The 16,825-nt window shown below is 37.7% G+C and overlaps 1 protein-coding gene across 2 annotated transcripts in view; it reads left to right on the top strand.

Moving 5' to 3' along the window:
* Positions 1-16,825, top strand: part of mcc (MCC regulator of WNT signaling pathway) — a 203,397-nt gene that overhangs the window by 10,447 nt on the left and 176,125 nt on the right. The gene's annotated exons all lie outside the window — the stretch shown is intronic.

A 16,825-nucleotide genomic window follows, 5' to 3' on the forward strand; every position in this document is an offset into this window, starting at 1 on the left:
TGAAGTCTAATTAGGTAGGTTGTGTTTTTATGACTAGAAATACAAACCACAGTATGAATGTTAGTTATTGTTTCTTTTGCCGTTTTTGGTATATAACGTTAAAGTAGGGGGTGACATTCTTGGGGTCAAGAACAGATTGTAATTTTTCCCCATCAGAAATATTGGGAATATTTTTTTCTTTATGTACGTTTCTGGGAATGAATTACATTAGTAAAAAGAGGAACAGGAGTACATACGAAAATTGTGAAGTTGCCTGATGGCTTGGCTGTGTGTGAAGTACCGCAAGAGTGTACCGACGTTCATTCTGTCACTACATGTAGTTGTCAGTTTTGTATCTGATGTTTTTACATTGAGCTAATTTATAGTTCTGATGATCATCCAGCTTTGCTTTAAGTGCTCTATACTGTACTTGTTAAATGCCATGAGTTCAAAACTCTTGTGAAGAACATTACTTCAGGTTGTTGTACAGCAAGAAGTGTCATCATTGGTACCATTACTGTAACATGAAACTAAAAGCCCTAAAGAAGCCATAATCATGTTCTCTCTAACAATACTGTATCTAAGTCTGTGTATGGAAACTGGGTGAAATTGCTTCATGACACAGCCTGCAGCATGTGTGACCTCTGGCTTTGAGAAGGAGTGCCTGGAACTAATGTTAGGATGTTAGGAGTAGTTTGCATTTGAACAAGAGGGAGATGCTCCTGCTGTTTTCCTTTTTGCTTGTGGTAGTTTTTTTCTTTAAAAGCAGGTCAGTAAAAAGCTGGTCTTATTGACTTTTTACAAAGACACCCTTGTTTGCACAAATAGGTGAGAAATCTGATAATGTTGCCTTTTTCTGAAGGTTGGTGGTGGTAAAATTATCAAGATTAATGCTCTATAGAGGTAGTGGTGAAATATGTTGTGCATCAGTTTCTGTTTTTGACCTATTTGCATCAAAAGCAGTACCTGGTTTGAATCTGTTTGAGTCTGTTGGGCTGTCTCATTCACTGGTAAATACAGTATATCGGTACACATGGTAAAAAAAAGTGTGGATTATTTTTTATTTATCCTTCTGGCAGAGTTTTCACATCAGATCGTTGAATGCCTTGGTGTGAACAACCCGTTCCCAGATTTCCTGCTCTTTTGAAGTTTCCTTTGGCATTAAAATGTTTGGCTTGAAAACTGAAAGCATTTACTTCATAAGCCCAAAATATCTTTCTGCTTGTTTCCATAACCTCTGCCCTTTAACAGAAAGCCGGGTTTATTTTATGAAAAGTGGAATTTATTGATCCTGCATTTCATCTATTTTACTCATTTTGTTGCTGTTGAGTCCTTACCTCAGTGAACTTAAGAAATGTTACAAATGAGAGGAAGCTGTTTGGCCCATCTAACTCACATGATTTTTGTATAGATAATCCATCCAAGGATATTAACCTGTCATTCCTTGAAATAAACAATGATATCGGCTTTGTCAACACTGTTGGGTGACTCCCACTACCCTCTTTGTAGGAAAATTTATCCTGTTCTCAGTTTGAAATCCACTTCGGCTTAGTTTACATCTGTGTTCTTTGGTTCACGTTTCTCTGATGAACTCTGAAAATGTCTAGGGATCTTGTTAGGGCTCTGAGGATTTCAGTTAGGTTCCCATGTCACATTCTGTGTCCTTCAAGTCTGGTGGGACAGGCCTATGGTGGGGTGTCTGTCAGGTATAGATTTAAATACAAGTTAGCAAACTGACTTGTGTGTGTGAACAATGAAGTTCCAGAGCAGTCGGCGATGAGTGGTGTTTAAAGGAGAATTAATCTAGGTAATGAAAGAGTGAAATGTTATTTGTGGAGCGAAAGGCACTGCTGGATGGCATCTCATTTCATTAGTTTGTTTAGTACGGTTTACAGAGTGTGTGCATATTGGGGATTTTATTGTGTTAGCACAGGAAGTGAGTGGAGCTTAGGGTTTAGCAGTGAGCACTGTGTTGAGAAGCAGGAATTGTTTTAGTCACAAGTTTAAAACCACCTTAATATGATACAGCACGTGGGAAAGCTTGGAGAAATGGTTGTATACGTGCAAGATGTTCCTAATCTGGTGGAGATGGTAAACTGTATTGTGAAGGCATGGGTTGTCTTTCTGAGGTTGAAGTAGAGACCAATAAGGGAAAGTTGAGGAGAAAAGTGTGAAAGCTTTGATTTGCTTAGACCACCCACTAGGGGTTGCTGTTGTGAGTACAGATAGGACAGAGCAGAGAGAGATTATAATAGCCACATTTTTCACAAAAAGGTTATGTTCTGCATTACGTCAGGATATTAGGGCAGAGGTAGGACATTGGTTATGGTATTTAAGTGTTTCTAATGGGTTAAAGTCTGGTGTAGCAAATCTTAGAAAAAACCTCAGTGGAAGTACTGTATACAAGTCCAGCAAAAGCACTTGATAGATTCCCTTTGCAGCCATTGGCAGTAATTTATATTCCATTTCCACATAAATTTCCAAGTTCTAGACTTCTAGAGAGGAGTAACGGTGGAAAGAGGGTTGTTTTATAATTTATTTTATTTCATGGTGTTACAGCTAAGCACAGCCCAGTGTCTGAGTGGGTTAATTTTAAAGGGTATGGATTCCTTCAGAAATTACAGCAGACCATACATACTAACTGTATGTTCAGTACTCCCTAAACTGTACATGAGTGTTTAAGATTTGCAGTGTATGTACTATACTACAACATACCATCCACAGATTGACATTCTGGTGGAATGAGTTAATAAAACTCCCACAGTGATATTGAGAAGTTTGTAAATGAGAGTGGCAATGACCGGGACATTTGACTGCTGTACCTTATCGGGAAATACCACAAGCAACTAAAGGATTTTTCTCTTTGTGGTTGTGTATAGTTTTGCACCATGATGACGAGGTGCTGCACTGGGAGGAGACAAGAGATGAAACCTTCTGACTGTGTTCTGGAGATAAGGGATTTCTTAAAGCCATCCACTGGGAAGAATAAAAAAGGTTGAAAAGAGGTGGTGTGATCAGCATTCCTGGTTTATAGAATATAAGCCTGGCTAAATGTTTTTTTTTAACATCTTCTTTGGAAAAGAACGTTTGTCATATTGGAGAGGTTGACTGGAAATTCAGTGACATATGGGCTTGGTCGCATATAAAATCTTAATGCCCAATAAGTTAAAGGAGAGTTAACATGAAAAACCTAACATAATGAAAGAGTGGAGTGAAGCACTCCTGTGGCCTAGACAGTGGGAGGTCAGAGATCCAGAGGCTCCAAAATGGATCTTTTCAGAGAGCCCGGAACTCAAATCTTCCTGAAATTGATTAGGAATCACAGAAGGTGGCAGACTATAGCGGTTGTCACTCTCCAGACCTCTTTATGGAACAGCCAGAATGGATGGGTCAGATAGAAGACACAGTGCGCCTAATGGAAACAGAATCGGAGAGCATTAATTCAATTCAAGTTTTATTGTCCCCTGGGGGTAATTTGCTTTATGGCACAGTTCAGTACAACAAAGACAGACAAATATTACCAGCAAAAAAAGGCAGAACAATAGTATTACGGGAGATAACAAAGTAACTTTACATTTTTTGAGAGTGATATTGCACTGGGGGTGAAAAATTGGGGACACAGAGACATCTTACAAATGGTAGTAGTGTAAATTCACAATGGAGGCGTGATCCACACACTCCTTAATGCTCTTGGCTTTCTTTACAGCCCTCTGTTTTTAGAGGATATTTAAGTTGTTTTGATTTGCCTAATTATTTTGCTACTTATTTTTACAGCCTGTTACAATGATCGGTACTGATGTCGCCAAACCAACAAGTGAGACAGTATATTAAGACACTTTCTTTAAATGACTTGTCGAAAAGTGATACAATTGTACCTATTAGTAGGAACTTGTTGAGGAGGTCATGTTCCTTCACGATGCACACCTGCAAATGAGATCTTCAATGTCCTGTCTAATAGAATCAATGAATATGGAGAATCTGAGTGCTTTTAGTTATTCTCAGCAGAAATTTTTACCCTTTACCTACACAAATTATTTTGCTATAAAACTTTGTGGTTCATGCTTTTGAAACCTTTCTGTTGCATTATGAAATCCATTAAATTGACTCTTAAGAAATGCAATAGTTTTTTGTTAAAAACTCTTATTATGAAAGATGACATGAGTTGTCTGGCTTTTTATAGGATTTGTGTCGGTAATCTTGCAAGCTTGCATGCCATCATTAAAATCATTGGATGCTCACTTCCTGTTACTTTCAGAGTCGCATTAAGTGAGACACTGTGATTTGTATTTTATTTGTGTAAAGCTGGTTTTCTGAGAAATTACAAATTTATCCATTTCTATAATATATAACTCCTCTGAGGTTCCCTCTTTGGCAAGTGTTCTGCACTGACGCCTTTTGAGCCTAAACGTCTGTTGCTTGTGATTGTCGTTCTTGCTCTAGGAAGAATACCAGAAGATGTTTCCTGGCAACCAACATTCCTGCCGCTTCACCTGTCAGTCTGTCATCATGACAACAAGAAGGGATGGTTAATCAGCCCCAGTCGGCTGTTATTAAATCAGTACTTACCTTGTTTCCACAGGATATTTAAGATTCCCAATCATCTTTTCTCTGACTTAGCGAGTCATTGCGCTAATCTTGACTTTCCTGACTTCCCCTTGTGCTCTTGTCTTCCCTTGGCTATGGATCTCGCTCATGTTTTCACTTTACTTTGGATTTTTCTCTTTGCTGCTTGGTTGTTTTTCTGGTTTTGATCCATATGTGTGCCCTGGCTACACTTCTGAATATCCCTGTGTACTTTCACTACCCTGCTGGCTACAAAAGTCTTGCTACTGGATCTCGCTACTATCAATACATGCCTACCTGCTTGCTCCACCTTGCAGCCTAAGGATGGTTCTCTCTGTCCTGTAACAGCAGCTATGTTTCCTAGTAAAACCAAGCCAAAAAATGAATCCAGCAAGCAAAGTTAATATTCATCACACTTTGGCCTGTCACGATGGCTTTCAGGGCTCAGCTGGCCTGGACGAACTAAAATTTGCTGTTGAAAGTATGAGCAGCTGACTCAGTGGCCACAGAATTCTTCAGTTATCATGGCTGCACCGCTGTCTGCTCCGGACCCTGAGGAAGCTCCGCCCATGCCTGCTGCTTCTGTCAGAAAGTTTTTGGGACCTCAGATGCTTCCTCCACAACCTTCCTAAGGGGATTCATCTCCCTGCCGTAGCTTTCTCAACCAATCCGAGAGAATGTTCTCTAAGCAGCCATCTTTACTTCCCATTGATGGGGCGGAGGTGACGTACGTTATGTTCTTAGCCACTGGGAAGCCCTGTCATGGGCAGCCGCTCTCTGGGGGAAAAAGGGGACCTCGTCTGCAACATATTGAAAGTTCTTAAAAACCAAAAGGAACTTTCTTTTGGTTCTCCTGGTCATTCAGCTCGTTCTGTACATCAGAATCATCTTAAGCGGCGACAGGGAATGTCAGTCTGGGTTTTGAAAGTGGCTGTGCGAGGAAGCTCTCACTCATTAGTCAGATTAAGCCTATCGGAGGAGCTGAAAGATGAAATTGTTTGTAGAGACCTACCCCAGGGATTTGGAACTATTAAATGATCTCGTTAAGAAGCTGAATGCTCTCCCCAGTGAAAGACTCCGGGAGAAAATTTGTGACATCTCCTTTGAGCTCGACAGTCATTCTTTCCCACTAGTTGTCCACTTCTTCCTCTGCTGCAATGAATCCTCCTGAGACAGAGCCCATTGGCTGGGCCAGGCCTTCGTTAGCTGAGTGATGGCATCTCCACTCACGAGGATTGTGCCTTTAATGTGCACCTTGGTTTACCACACCGACTTAGGATGCTGCTCTCTGTCCGGTACGAGCAGTGATTATCACAATTAGGAGGTAAATATGATCCAGTTGATTTAACAAATATAGTGACTCCAAAGTACAGGACATCATTGACAAATTCCTAATGCAAGAAATTGTAAATGGCTAATAAAGCGATCTTATACTACAGTATAAAGTATATAATAATGTAAGGCATTAATGTTGGCCGATAAATGTTGCACCACTATACTGTACGTTTTTTGCACGTTATTGATGATTTGGGGAAGTTGATGTAGAAAATTGCTACACTTTGAGGTTTGAGGATTATTTTGTTCTGGAAATGAAAAACATTTGTGAAGTGCAACATTTAATATTAAAAGTCACTCTTGTAGATGGTGTGGTTATACTTGCCTTAGATCATGAGTCATTATGCCCCATCATAAAAGCCTACTTCTTACCACTACGTAATATGTCACTGATCCAAACGATGGATGAAGATTTGATTGCTAAGTTTAAATGCATGAGCAGTGTGGGTAAAAGAAATCTGCCCCATAGCAGACAATAACTTTTTATTGTTTTGAGGACATCACAAAAGGAGCTGGTTACACTATAACTTCCTTTTATTGTTTTTTATAGGCTATAGCTACATTAAATGCATATACTGGTGTCTGAACTGTATGCTGAGAACACCTCAAGCTAATTACATTATTCCTTATGGGTATTAACTAATGGATATTTATGTTATTTTGCTATAAGTTGCATTATTTTTTAACCTGGACTTATGGTGTCATATTGTTGTATTTGATTAGCTACAAGCGAAAAACCCACTGTTTATGCATTTATGGTCCCTAATTGACTCTACTACCTTAATTCTTGCGAGAAAATCTCCAGCTTTAATTCATAAGGCAAAGTTTATGCTCTTGCGGCCCTGATATCTCCATATTTACATTGTTCTTATGGGGAACAATTCCCCTTGATGTGTTGTGACTTTCTGGTCCCTGATCCCAACATACATTGGGGATTGTCTGTAGTTATTTAGCATTGTGTAAATGTGATTTTGTGTAAAATTTCCAAATGTGTACACAATAATGCATTAATAATGCGATCGACAATATTGGGGATGTTTAATCACACAAAGAACTGATGAAGACAAGGAAGCGCCATTTTGCCACTCTTTATTTTCTAGTGAAATGTGTTACAATTATTCTGCCTTTGCTGTACCTCTGCAATTTCAACATCCGTTTTACTGTAGTTCAAAAACAAAGTAGTTTAACAGAAAAAAACGGTAAATTGACCCACAAAAAGAGTAAAACTAAATTATACATTTTCTATTTAAAAACTTAGGTCTTTATGCAAGGTTTATAAATGTCAGCACTCAGTCTTTTGGATTTTGACAGTGGGTTCTACAGATATGGTGCTACTGTACATTTAAGAGGCTTGATGGATTTGGCATTTAAGCTTTATGATAACCTGGCACCAGACTTTTCAGTGCCTTATATGCAAGAAGGAGTCCTTCCTGTATTTCAGTGGGGATAGTGTACTTTAGGTAGGACTGGAGATATGTGCTGTTATAGAGACGCTTTAGTTAAGACAAAGTGCAGAACACTGTTGAAGCCTATTTAATCCATTAACAGATACTCCTAGCAATACATTCAGTTGTATAAGTTTGATTAAATTAAGGATGATGATGATGATGATGAATATTTTAGTATCGGATACAGCAGATGTTATGTAAATTCTTGGGACATCACATGTGCGTCATGTGATAACATATGGTTAAAAGTAAAGCCTGGTATTCTGTTTTCTGTCAAGTATTGATTTCATAATATCATACACAACACTGAAGTCCAAAATTTTTTTTATCTGATTCTGATGCTAGGAATCTATGAGCATAGCCTGGGCATCCAGATTTTAATACCAGATGGCTGCAAAGAGCACAAACCACAGCAGTCCTATTTAAGTAAACGAGTGTCAGCAGCATAAGAGTGAAACGTCCATGATGGTGAACCATGTATTCTGTAAATACCAAAATATGCAATATCCCAGCACAGATCCATTGCTAAGTGAATAATGAAATGGAAAGAACATAAACCAATGCCTAAATGCCCTCTTCCCATGTGCTCCAAAAGCATAAAGTGATTAACAGTATCAAGTCCAGAAGGAGAAGAATAGTTAAGACACGAGTACTTTCTTTTTCTTATGCTTTGCCTTAACTTTAGCTGCCTGTTCCAGTTTTTTTTTTATGAGAAGGTGGCAAATTGGAAATACAATGGTAGATACTGGATACGTGAGGGTCTAAACCGGATTAAATTAGTAGACTGTAAACATTCAGGTACGTACCAAATTTCAGGGACTCACTGAAAAGATTAGTAACAAATGAACAGAGATCTTTTTCAGTAGGAGTGTGGGAATAGTGTAGACGTGGGTATGAGCTCTGATTTTGGTTATCAATTCACTGACGTTAGTAGCATCAATAGCTGAAACCAAGAGGAACTAACGAATGCTTGTGGGTGTAGTCATCACGGTTATAGGAGATGAGGGTACTTAGTGAATGACATTTTATAAAACGATCATTACATATGTGAATTCCTAATGCCGATTAACATTCGTAATCAGTAAGGAGTCTACTATGAAAGTTACAAGCTGGACTTGTGGCCACTACTGGATGCCATACAAGCTATAAATTTGAGATGCGTGCTCTACACCAGGTTGCTGATGCAGTCTTCTGAAAACTCTGCCCCTTTCCTCTGGAATAGCATTAAATGATCAAGTACCTTTTCAGCAGTCTCTTTGCCCTAGATCCCAGCCAGGAAAATCAATGGTTCAGCGGAGGGAGTGACATTCTCATCTCTAACAAAAGCATTATTATAGAACCACCATGAGCAAAGTTGATCTGCGTGACTGTTCCATCAGAATGAACCTACACAGCGTGCAGTTAGTGAGGTTCTAGGACCTCTTTGTAGCACTATGTAGACAGTTTGCCATTAATCACTGCAAATTGTATTATTAAATGACTAGACAGTATCTAGAAAGCCTAGCCAGACCATCCCACTTGGAATTTTCCATTAATTGGTCTGTTGTACTTAACGATTAGTGTAAAGTTCTGTACATCTACACCACACTGCAGGAAACCTTGATTCAGTGTTAAAGATGACTTTGTTCCACTATTAGCAAGCCTATCTATGACGAGATATGGCATTGTTTTCTTGATAAGCCATGCATATTTGTTTCTTTCAGTGTTTAGTTTTCCCCAACAGACTTGACATTCAACACATAAAATCACCTCATCACCTGTACCCAAATGACACTCTCACTAATGAGGTGATTTAGTCCATATTCAGACGTCACATGAGCGTATTCCGACAATTTATAAAGGATCAGTTATAAATCCATATACATTATATCGTCATTCAGCATCTGAATACTTTTATTTTTGTATGCTATTTTTTTTTCACCTAATACTGGCAAAAAAAACCTAAACAAACTAAATGGCTATCAGTCCCAGCTGAAATAAATGTATTTTGTTGTTTTCACTAATGAGGTGACTTAGTGCGCATACAGTATACTGTAGCCGTTAATCAGTTAATCAAAATTATGTTGTATACATAATTTCCTAAAACAGATTCTTTAAAATATGTGCATATTGTTGTTATTATATGCTCAATATATTTACTTGTGAAAAATTAACATGATTAATTAACATTAAATAGATGGAAGAGGAAAATATCCCCTTATTCCCAATAAGACTGGATAAAGAGGAGGATCTGCCCACCTTAAGACCAGTCCACCTACCACCAGAGACTGAAATCATTTTGTATTAAAAATCAGGCACTCAAAAGACATTGTGTTCTGCCCAAGAACTGTATTTAGACAAGCATCTCAGATGGTTCACTGCTAAAACGCCATGCGGGCTTGGTTTACAAGATTCTCAGTCTTTGTCAGTAGCAAATAGTCAGTTCTATCGGGAAGTGCCATGTTTCATTAAAATAAAAGCAATCCAATTTCTGGTCAATAATAAGTTCGTTTAGAATCAGAGCCTTGTTATTCAGCAATTAAGTGTTAATTCAGTAGAATATCATGGAGATCTCTACTGATCTCTAGTAGAGGAGATCTCTACTATTTATTTCAAATAGTAAAGCACTTTTTCAGTTTTCTCCCTGGTCTGCTCTGTAGTGTACTGTACCTGCTGGTGTTTAGATACCGCTGGACTTACACAGGTGAAGGCTTACTTCAGTTTGGATGAAGAGGGTTCCCTCCTACATGTAAAATCATTTCAGATTGTTTGGGATGAAAAAAACAGTATGAAATGAAAGGAATTATAAAGAAAGTTTAGATGGGGTTTTTACAGATTGCAGTTGACATGAGCGTTTTGTGTTGATCAATAGCAAAAAATCCATAGCAATTAAATACATTATGATTCCATCCTATTACAAAATAAAATAGGAAAAAGTCCAAGGGGAATTAATACTTTTGAAAGCCTCTGTAAATTGGATGATAACTGCCATAGCTCAGGAATTCTCCATAGACATCCAAATCAGCACATTTATTTTATAATAATATTTTTAACTGGCTGCAATGTTCATGCAAGTTTTCAGATGAATACTGGTTACAATTCTCGGCGATATCTTCCCAAAACTGCAGTATGTGCCGTCACCAAAACTAACTATAGCTTCTTTATAGTTCCTTGCGATTCATATTTCTTTTCATCCCAAAGAAGAAGTGGCTGTTTAATTATAAAGAAGGCGAGGGGATCATTAACTCTCTTACACTTTCATATTTAATTATTAAACCGAGATCAGCTGGCAGAATATCCTTAAAAAAAATAATATTTATTTTTATACCTTGACTTAATGGCTGTATTTGAAAGCCTGATGGAGCAAATACAGAAGCATCTTTTTATTCTTTTGGTCATTAGTATTTCTTTCCATTTCTATCCCAACCAGTTTGGAATAGTGAATGACAGTTTAACTTAACATTTCTGGGAGAGATGAAGGTTTTCATGCACCATCTGAAGTATGCATTGTGAAGCCAGAGTGCAGCAGAGGAAATTTAAACTTGCAGGCAGCTGAGCTGTGATAGGAACCTCCACCCTGCACTGAGCCTAAGGTTCTCCAGCTGACAAAGTGTTGTGCTGTTTGTAGCCCTCGAGGAGCTCTTGGCCATGTTGTCTGTAGCATAGCCTGGATTTGAGACTTCAGGCACCAAGCTATAGAACTCAGCCTGAACTGGGAGCAGAGGCTCAGACAGATTATGTTCCTGATTAAATGTTTCTTAGTGGAAAGTGCTCCTTAAACAACACACCAAAGGTATGCAATCCAACATACACATTTGCCTGTCTTTAAAAAAATGTGCTTTTAAAGCACAGCTGATGTTTGACTCAGTAGACCGTCAAAGCTTTTTAATGTTAAACTGCCTTGAAAGGTCTGTGGAACAAAACCAAACCAAAAGAAAACTACTTGTGGAGTTGTGCTGGAGTTCTAGTTGGTCCATAGTGAATACCATTCACAAATACCATATCTGTATTTAGAACGCATGTTTATGCTTTGTATCTAATGGAAGTTTGAATATTCACAGCTTTATGAAAAAAGAACGTGCTTGTGGTTTCCTGGAATTGTTTTTAAGGTGCTTTTGTGACTATTGTATACCAGACTGCATTTCTCCTGGTTTCTGTCCAGAGGGAGACACGCCTACTACTCAATAATTGGAAACCCACAAGTATAAAATCTTCTCCTGTGAGATTACATACAGTACACGCCGGTGTTCTGTGCAATTTGTATTTAACATTGGCCATAATAATGTTCAGCTTTAGAGCATTAAGTATAATATTTGAAACGTTATTTCCCCCAAAACATTGTATTTGATGTGATGCAAAAAAGCCGCCTCGGGGCAATATTTCTTCTTTCATAAAAACAAGAAAATACAAATAAAATGGCTTATGATTGCAGTGAAGTTGGTTTGTGCAGTTTCATTTTAAAAGCTGAATCCCACCTACAGAAAACAATTTAGCTTTCTTATTTTACTGATAAATGTAATTGGAATAGCATATTTTCAGGAAAATTGAAAAACTAAGAAAAAAATATTAAAACACTGCAATTTGATTATTGGTACAGACAAATATTGACCTGTGATGGTGACAAAAATCTATTTTTTGAGCAATAGCATGTGTGAGTAGCAGATTTTGAGTTTATGAACACATTATCGCTTGCCAGGATAGGCTCTGGCTCCACTACAACAGGTGCAAGGCAGGGTACACCCTGGATGGGACGCCAGTCCATCGCAGGGCAGACGGACCCAGCTAATTGATCTACCAGTATGTTTTGGGATTGTGGGAGGAAACCGGAGCATCCAGAGGAAACCCATGTGAACACCTCAAGCAGATAACAGTCCAGGACTGGAGTTGAACCCAGGGTCCCAGCGCTGTGAGGCACCAATTCTAAGCACTGCACTACTTTGCCACCCCGATGGAGAACAATATTAGATAATACTCTAATGTTACTAACATTAGGAATGTTAGATATTCTACTACAAAATTTGATTTCAATAATTCCTACCTGTTTTGAAATTGAGACATGGTCTATTATTATTGGTTTCCCAGAGTTAACATTGTTAAACCATCAGCGTTATCTCAAGTCTCAATTTTTGTATGTCTTTCGGTGACTTGAGTATAGTTACTCAGGTCAAATTAAAATCACAAGTGAAAACCTGTCAAGTGGATCTGATACCTCTTCCACATAGATTGCCTGAAGCTGGTCTTAAAATACTTTTTACTTATTGAATTAGCAATGTCAGCCACGAACTGGCATCAGCCAAGATCTTCAAAAATGATTTCATATTGGTTTTGTGGTATTTTGTTTTAAAAGTGTGTAAAGGTCAAGCAGTACTGGTTTAGCATAACAGACAGAGATTATTTTTTAAACAAGTAACTCTTCCATGCTGGAAAGGAGAAAAATATAACAAGATTTCATCAGTGAAACCATCTTTCAGTGTAATGATTGCACAAGTCACATTCAGTTGCTTTCCCCAATGATAGGTTTATTGCTGTGATTTATTCAGTAAACAAGGAAAATTTCCATACCTAAATTTCATATCTTTATAGTTTGTCATTCTGAGATCGACATTTAACCTGCAGGGAGTTGAATTCCATATTTATGGACTAACCTGTTTCTCATGCATTAAGATTTTTTCTTTAGTCAGTCACATGTGATATGTGCCATTGCATAATGTATATGTGGTTTAGAGGAATTTCATTTCAAGCTGTCACTTCTGAAAGCCACAGAAAACCCTTAAAGCCAGAAGCAGTTCTTCATGGCTTTGGGTTTGCTAAATATCTTTCTTTTAAAAATTATTCACATTATTTAGTATCTCACACCTTGTCATGATGATTGCTAGGTCCTGAGATAAGCATTAAGGTTCAAATGGTAATCTCACTTGAGTGTTTAATCGGCCATTGACCTTCTAACAGCATTTTTCTGCCTAGTAAATACTTTAAGTGCATTTAAATACCTTTACTAAAGGAAGTCCCTTTCCCAATTAAATAATAGATTGTGCCAAAACAAGCTGAAATATATTTTTTGGCTATTGGCCCACATTTTTAAAGAAATTCCATCTATTCTTACTGAAAAGAATTGCGCACTGTTTATTTCCTGAAGTGAAGATTGTGTCAGAAAGTTGATAAAACACATTTTGAGAATAATAATTCCTCCTGAACTGGCGCTTCCACTTGCATTAGCTGGAGAGAAAGCAAATTTTACAAGGTATTATTGAGATGCAATCAAGATTATGGTGTGAAAGCATAAGCACTTTCCCCCTGATTTAACCTATTATATGCTACATCTGGATAAACATTTAATTTTTTTTTAGATTAGCTGGAGTTGTTTTTTTTTTCCAAGAATGGGCTTTCGGACAGATTCCACTTTCAGTGCTGTAGTCGTCGTCTTTTTTTATACTAATTTATGATCGCTTACTGGACGGACCGGCCATCTACAGGACGGATTGTATCAGAGAATTCAAAATATTTTTGTCCACTATATATTCTGTTCAGGTCAATTTGAAGAATTATGGCTTCATAGAAATTGAGCATGTTCTAATACAAAGAAAAAATATGGGTCATTTTCTTTATCTTTAAAAATTGCAGTATTTTAGCAAGTAGAAATCTTTACAGGCCATTAAGATGAAGAATTGTGATTATGAATGTCTGTTCTTTAGTTATTTTGTGCTATACATTAACTATCTTTTACTCTGATTTTGACGTGGATACATGTCTGTGTAAACTTATGGTTTTGAGAAAAAATCTTAGATTATTTTATTCGGTTTAAATCCATACCCTTTCTTTCACTTTGCTTTTCATGTCATACTTTTCCTCTGTTTTCAGCATAAAGACTCTGATATTTATGCACAGATAGTATAGAAAAAAGATGTCGGATACATAGTCATTAGGTAGATGCACCATTCAGAAACATTTTTGATCAACAATAGGCATTCCTCACGATAAAAAATGCTTACTGGAAATGGAAAACTATGGCCTTTTGTACCATGGTATGCAATAGACTTTTGCCTCTAAATGTGGCACTGTGACTCCTCCTTTAGTGACACCCTCCAGAAGATGGGCACAGTTCTTTTCACATTGCACTTGAGGAATGCAAACACATGGGCTCCGGAGCCACACGTGGGCCCTGCTTCCAGCAGTAAAGTACAATCCTGGTGGAACAGAACCAGTTTTAATACATACATACAGGGCGTTTTCTGTTGACTTCTCTTAGCCTGCTCTGTGTGGAATGATTGATTGCAATGTGTCGTTTTACAGTTGTGCCATGCAGCGCGTCAGAGTGCGAGTAGGCTACGTTCTGCAGGCAGTGTATGCTCCGCTGCCTCAAAATCTCAGGCAGTAATATGGCTGGCTAAGAGCATTTTAGACTCCGTTTTGTACCAGACCGATTCAGTCAAGGTCTTCATTAATCCTGTCTGCTGATTACATGCCACAGCCTTTGAGAATACAACTAATGCATCTTTGGGTTTTAAGATACAAACTATAAAAAGCTTTAATTTAATGTAATGCATCTGCACACTTACCTATAATTTTAAGCACTTACTGTACAATTACAGGAGAGTGATTATGATTTTATTCACAACTACAATACATTAATATACTCACTGCCATTTTTTGTCAAGTGATACAAATGTAATTTGTCGGTAGAGTATAATGATCCTAGAAAAGCTATAGACTGAATTTAGTGAAGAATAATTAGTAGAACATAACATCATACTTCTCACTTGTAATCAATAAAAGACGTGTCAGACACAGGCATAATTGCTTAGCACTTTTCTAGCACTAATGTAGAACTGAAATAAATATTGTTTGTAATTCACTTTAATGCTGATGCAGCTCTGATTACTGTCCTGGGTGCCAGTATTAAGAGTACACTGCAAGATAACAGTCCAGCTGTCTTCCTTTAAGGGATTGTGAATCTTTCTCTGTGATTTGTGGTTTACTTATCATGTGGATGGGTGACTAAAGTATCCTCCTGAAATGCAGGAGTAAAAAAGCATCATAAATTCTTTTTGCCTGATTCAGCTATTCATTGTATTGTGCCCAGGGTCGGGTGTGTTAAGCTGTAAACACTCAGCAGTAGCTTGTCACAGCAGCAGTGATAAATGTATGTTCAAAGAAACCCTTCTCTGTGAGGATCATGTCAAAACACCGCTCCCCTGATTACTTAATCATTTAGGAATTTAAATATCAAGGCCAGCAAATCCTTTCTGTTGGACGCAAATACCTCCTTCTTTCAGGTTATGATTAACACAACACCACTTTCTCATCTGGTCCTACTAAAATCCACTCTGTGCTTAAAGTATTCTCATAATGGGTGCTTGTATTTCAGTACAGTTTGTGGCCTGACATTTTTTTGTAGAGATCTAAGGAGCCCTGTACTTGGCAAAAGGCTGACATCAGTCAGTGTTATTGTTGGGATTTCAGCAGAAGAGGGCGTTTTAACCTGCTACACAGTGATGTGTCATGAGAAGTAGACTAACTTTCATTTATACAGAAATCTAGTAAATGTGTCTTCTTTTATTCAGTTAGTTACTGTTTGTCTTGAAGACGTCCAATCCCGTGTTAAGACATATTTAAACTACCAATTTTCACTTCCTACAAAGGAAATAATCAGGAGCAGCAGGAACTGAAGGGACAGTTAGCCTGTTCTGCAAAATGCCTGCGCCGTGTTGCAGAAATGAAATGGAGCACCTTGTTTCATGAGGCAGGAAATCCCGTGTTGGACAGGGGCTATGGTGTGTCTTGCCTGGTTGAGAATATACGTCAGATCTGGATAATTTTCGGAATTTCCCTTGCATTTTAATGGCTCTCACAATATATATGTACATGTATCAATGTAGTGTATTTTAATTAGCTTTAAATCGGTAACCATTCTAGTATTCGTACTCTTAATTACCTGTGAAATTACCATGCATTTCTATGCATTGCATATGTCCATTTAAAGAAAGTCCTTTTCTGGCCAAAAGCATTGATGCATAACCATAGAATGTGCTTATCGTTACTATCTGGTATAACTGATATGTCAAACGAAGACATGTTTTATGAACAGTTGCATTCTCAAGACCTATGAGCATATGTTTTTTATTATTATTTTAAAAAGTTGGTTGACCAGCTGGGCAAAAAATGAAAAAAAGGTTTCATTTTGTATTGGTTTTATTCCAGTGTGCAAAGAAAATGCAGTACAGTATAGCAGTCAGTGAAATGAAATCACCTTTTATCTTAATGTTTTGATTAGTTGTTGCTCAATTGTATTTTATATATCTTGATTCAGTTTGATATTAATAAGTCCAGTAATTGGTGTGATTTGCACAGAGGAAACAAGATTTTTCATTTCATGTATCAAACAGGAAAATTCAGCTTCTCCAAACTGGGGGTTACTGCTTATGGTTGTAAATATTTTGGGTGAGTTCATTTGCAGCGGTACAACAGCATGGCAGCGGTACTGTAGCGTACAGCCCATCTCCCAGTAATTGTCATCTTACACA

Source organism: Lepisosteus platostomus, chromosome 4 (assembly GCF_059453375.1).
Source record: "Lepisosteus platostomus isolate fLepPlt1 chromosome 4, fLepPlt1.hap1, whole genome shotgun sequence".
Lineage (NCBI taxonomy): Eukaryota > Metazoa > Chordata > Actinopteri > Semionotiformes > Lepisosteidae > Lepisosteus > Lepisosteus platostomus.